At 44.5% G+C, this 5,120-nt stretch overlaps 1 pseudogene across 1 annotated transcript in view; it reads right to left on the reverse strand.

Moving 5' to 3' along the window:
* LOC103250329 overlaps window positions 1-1,408 on the reverse strand; it is a 2,297-nt pseudogene extending 889 nt beyond the window's left edge. The window contains exons 1-2 of the transcript XR_002481410.1: window positions 619-1,408; window positions 5-285 (exon numbers count right to left, since the gene is read on the reverse strand). The product of XR_002481410.1 is annotated as a cyclin-K-like (transcript). The remainder of the gene's footprint in view (window positions 1-4; window positions 286-618) is intronic.
* Between the last annotated feature and the right edge of the window lie 3,712 nt (window positions 1,409-5,120).

Genomic DNA, 5,120 nt, shown 5'->3' on the forward strand with positions numbered 1-5,120 from the left:
TCGCTGGCGTCCACGGGGCCCGGCGGCTCGGCCTCGCCCCAGGCAGCCGCCAGGGGCGGCTTCCGGTCTGGAGGTGGGTGGGCCGGAGGCAATGGTGGGTGAGTGGTCTCAATTTGGGGGATTTTAGGCGGTGGTGGTTCTGCTGCTTTGTCCTCTTCTTTGGGAGAAACAACCACGCCTCCTTTCACCTGCCGGGGAGGACTGGGCTGTGGCGACGGCTTCTTGGGTGATGAGGCATCTGTTGTTTTTCTTGGGAGTAAAGATCCAGGATTTGGTGGCAGATGTCTAGACGATAGGCAACAATGGACTTACCATAAGCTGAAGTTTTCAATGCAATTCTACCCACAAAAACAGTCAGTTCTGATTCCCCTACCAGGACCAAGAAGCAGGAGTCACAGGTGCAACTCATGCCACCTTGGTTGTACACACACTGGTGTGTGTTTTTAGTTCACCAAAACTACGTGCTTGGACGAAGTGAAAACCATGTCATTTAAATAACGGTGCTTCTGAAAGATTGCTTACACAATGCCTATTTAGGAAAATCCATGCTTGGGACTCAGAGTTCACAGGGAAGAATAATGTAAACACCCTCACAAGAAAGCTCAGCACGCCTGGTACCTTCTAAAACATCAACTGGGACATCTTGAACAAACTGCTCCCACCGTCTCCTGTACATGGGCTTGGAGGTCCATTCTTGTATTTCAAATTTGCACAAACATCCTGCGGGATACATCACTGCTACTGCTACGATCTCTGGCTCCCACTGCAGTGACAAGGTGGTGCAGAGACTGTCATTTACAAATGTCCATGCCATTTGAACCAACTTCTGAATTTTGTTTTTATCACCTTTGAGTTGTTTAGCATATTTGAGTAGGAACTGGTAGGGATATTCTACCTGGAGGTCGCACTTGATGGTCTGCAGCAAGATTCTCTCCAGAACCATGACTTCCTCCTTTGAGTCATCTCCAAACTGGCCAAATTGTACATCATTTAATAAACTACGGGCTGTCTTGATGATATCTTTACTTTTTTTGGTGTTTCTTTTACTTTCCCAGCCAGAAATAGACAACACACTCCTGTCACATATCTTGGGAATTGCTTGAAGGAATGAAACATATAAAAGCGATGAAAATAAATTATTCCAGTTGCCAGGGTATCATAGTGTAGCCCCAAACGTGTGCCCACATCGAAGATGAACCGAGCCCCTTCTCGGCGGTACCAGGCCTCAGTGGCTGGATCAAGCCCTTCGAGTTGTGAGAGTGTATGAGCCAAGTCTCTCTTATTCCAGTACCAATATGGTTTTGTGTGGTCCAGGTTTGCTGAAGTTACTGAGGGGCTTGGATTTTCTTTATTCTCCTTCATTTATTGAAGTCGACTTGTTCTTTCCAAAAGGCTCTCTGAAAATGTTAGGATCTTCAATGTGCGTTGGGGGTTGGCGGAAGGAGGCCAAATCCTGGGGAAGGGATTCCGTCAGCGGACGGTGGCAGTTGGCCATAACCTACTTCCGCGCATAAAGAATTTAAAGACAGTTCACAGAAAGTAAAGGCCGAGGTGAGTGGATTATCTGAACCTGCGGGTTCGAGACCCGCCCGGGCAATTTGGTGAGACCTCATCTCTACAATAAATCAACAAGTTAGCCAGGCATGGTAGTGCGCGCCTGTAGTTCCAGCTACTTGGAAGGCTGAGGCGGAAGGATCACCGGAGCCCAGTGGGTCGAGGCTGCGGTGGCTGGGAGCATGCCACTGTCCTCCAGCCTGGGCGACAGAGTGAGACTCCAACTCAAAACAAAGAAGAAAAGCAAAGGGAAGAAAAATGAGGAGGAGGAGGAGGAGGAGGAAGGAAAGAAAGAAAGAAAAAGAGAGAGGGGAAGGAAGGAGGAGGAGGAGGAGGAGGAGAAGAAGAAAAGTCACTGTAACTGTATGGACCACAAAATCTGCAAATTGACTTTTTCACTCTTTGTATGGAACAAAAACCTCACAGTATTGACTATTTCACTCTTTGAGAAAAAGATATGCCTTCGTTCATATTGTCTTCCACCAGAGCAAACCATGGTGCTGGCCATGTGTGCCAGGCACATTTCTGAGGCTTTATGCACACCAACTTATTTACTTCCTTTCTTTTCCTTGAGGCAGATGGTTACCGTCTCTTGTAGAGATAGGGAAACAGAGTGACACAGAGGCTGATTCACTTGCCTGAGCAGGTAAGTGGTGGAGCCACAATTCAAACCCAGGCAGTCTGTCTCCAGGGTTCATATTTTCTAACTAGATGCCATTTGCCTTGTGAGAGCCATGCTCAAAGTTTGGGGATCTACCACCCTCACTCTGTCCTTTCTGGGCCTTGCTGTAGAAAGGAGCTAACTTCTCTCTCTCCACAAAGTTTCTGCCCAACCTGAACCAAAGGAAGTGAATAGGTTTTTGTACCTCAGCTCACCTTGTCGGGTCCTCTTCTTAGGACTGCAGCCATCCCTAACATAGCTGATTTTTTGAAGGGACACAGACAATGTCTGGGTGTGTCCCTTACCTTCTGGCCTGCGTACCATCCTGGAAGAACCCTGAAAGCCGCACACTTTGCCCTTAGCCAAACCTAAATTTGTTACCCTTTTTGATCTGGTTCTTCCTTCTTGGGGCAGTACATATGCTGTTCCTCTGAAAAGGAATTAGATTCCCAGTGCGTGCTTGGGGATAGGGTGGGTGGACATGCAATCAGTTACTGGTCCTATAACCTTGATGCCTCTGGAGCCCCAGGGTTGTGGCTGAGGCTCTCCTAACCTTGGCAGGTGAAACCTGGAGTACAGAGTATCACAAAAAACATAAATGAAGGCTCCTGAAACTAGGCAAAACTAGTAAATTTAAGACTGAACAGGTGATCCGGTGCCTCTGTGGTCAACAGAGTGCAGGGTCATGGAAAGTTTGAGAATGAAAAGACAACAGCAAAAATCTTCTCAAATTACCCTTCTCCCCTCCTCAACCTTCTCATCAACATCAGGGTTGTGAAAAACCTGTCTTCGGGTCCTTCCTGAAAGGGTCTTATTTTAGACCTAATTTAGTTCCTGACATATTAGGTGCTTGGTATTAAAAATTCTTCTACCCCTGACTACTCGGAAGGCTGAGGCGGAAGGATTGCCGGAGCCCAGCAGGTAGAGGCTGCGGTGGCTGGGAGCGGCCACTGCACTCCAGTCTGGGTGACAGAGTGAGACTCCAACTCAAAAAAAAAAAATTCTTCTATTGCACTCCTCTTAATCAGTCTACTTATTCTGCCTTGGTGTACACCTTCTTTGGGAAATTTCCTGTGTGATGAACAAGATGCAGCATGTAACTTCCTACCCAACATATCCTCATAAATATAATCCCATTGTCTTTTACTTAGGAATCCTGATCCCTACAGGGAAGTCTTTGTAAGCATGACCTGTCATCTGGCAGGAGTGGACTGCTGCACCTTCTGGTGAATTCCTGTGGAATGATAAATTGCTCACATTTGTAAGTCATTACTGTCTAGAGAACCTTTTACCTATCCTTTTCTCACTAATTTCAAAAAACAATTAACCCATGTTGCCCTTAGCTCTGTGAGAGAGTCATTGCCCCACTTTACAGACAAGCAACCTCAGCTCAGAGAAGCAGTAACTCAGGTAGGGTAACTTGGCAATTCAGTGGCAACCTGTCTACCCACTCTGTCCTTTCCACTCTGATTCCTGTTCTCCACATGATTGTATGTGATGACACTAGTTTCACCGGTTCTTAGTTTGTCTGGGCTACTATAGCAAAATAGCACACTGGGTGGCTTTAAAAACAGACACTTATTTTCCACAGTACTGGAGACTAAAGACAAAATCAAGGTAACGGCAGATCATTTCTTGATGAGGTCACCCTACCTGGCTTCTCTCTGTGTGATTTCATGGCCTTCCCTAGGTGTGTGTTCATGGAGGGAGAAAGACATTTCTCTGTCTTCTTTCTATAAGGGGACTAATCTTATAAGGGCTGTACCCTGATGACCTTTTCTAAATCGTTTTAGTTCCCAAAGGCCTCACCTCCAAAACTATTATCTTGGGAATTAGGGATGTAACATATGAATTTTTGAGGGGAAACTTATATTAAGTTCATAACTCCTGTGCACACATCCCTGAGTGATGAACTATGAGCTTCTTCAGGGTCATCTGGGGAAAGATACTTTCAAAGGCACTTTGGGATGCAGAAATTGTAGTCATAGAGTCCTCTAGGTCAAGTTTGGGCAGGAAGGGCCTCTCAAGGGTCCAGCCAAGACAATGCATTTCTCTCTCTGAAGCCAGGAGAAGCAGAATGCCAGTTGGAAAATCTGTGGCCACAGGGTCTCTGTGGGCAAATTGTGACAAAAAATGTCCTTCTGTCTTTCATAAACCACCTCGGTTCATGCCTTTTCCTTCTGGAAACCTTCCCTGACTGTTAGCCTACCTTCTATGGGAATCAGTATTTACCTTGAAGTTTCCTATGGATTCATAAGCTTGCTTAGATATCATTTCAATTATGTTTTCCTGTTTTAAAAGTGACTAATAATCATCACAGGAAATTTAAGACAGCAAAAACAAAAAATTACTGGTAATCACCCTGCTCAAACTTAACCCAGTTCATATTTACTATGCATACTCCAGTATGACAGAGAATATACATATATATGTATATACGTGCATAATGTTTTAATATTTGCTCTTTTCCCTAAAATTATGCCATAAATGTCATCCTTTATAATTATATATTCTTCTGAAAAACAATCCCCAAAAGCTACATCCAGAGTGGCAGAGAATATCTGTCAACCACATATCTGGCTAAAGACTGCTACCTAAAAGAGAAAAACCTCTTATAACTCTATTAAAAAAAGCAATTAGGAAATGGGCAACAGACATGAACAAGAATTTCACTAAAAAGTATGTACATATGTAGCAAATAGGTACATGGTAAGATATGCAACAACATTAGCTAATAGGGAAATGAAAATTAAAACCATAATGAGAAACCACTGAAAACTGACTGGGATGGCTCAAATAAAGCATACAATGCAAAATGCTAGAAAGGATGTGGAGAAACATTCGTACATTGCTGGTGTAAATATGTATTTGGTACAATCCCTGTCTTACCTTTCTTGCTGCTCTA

The sequence above is a fragment of the Carlito syrichta genome, unplaced genomic scaffold (assembly GCF_000164805.1).
Source record: "Carlito syrichta isolate Samal-C Ts95f unplaced genomic scaffold, Tarsius_syrichta-2.0.1 Scaffold128159, whole genome shotgun sequence".
Classification (NCBI taxonomy): Eukaryota; Metazoa; Chordata; class Mammalia; order Primates; family Tarsiidae; genus Carlito; species Carlito syrichta.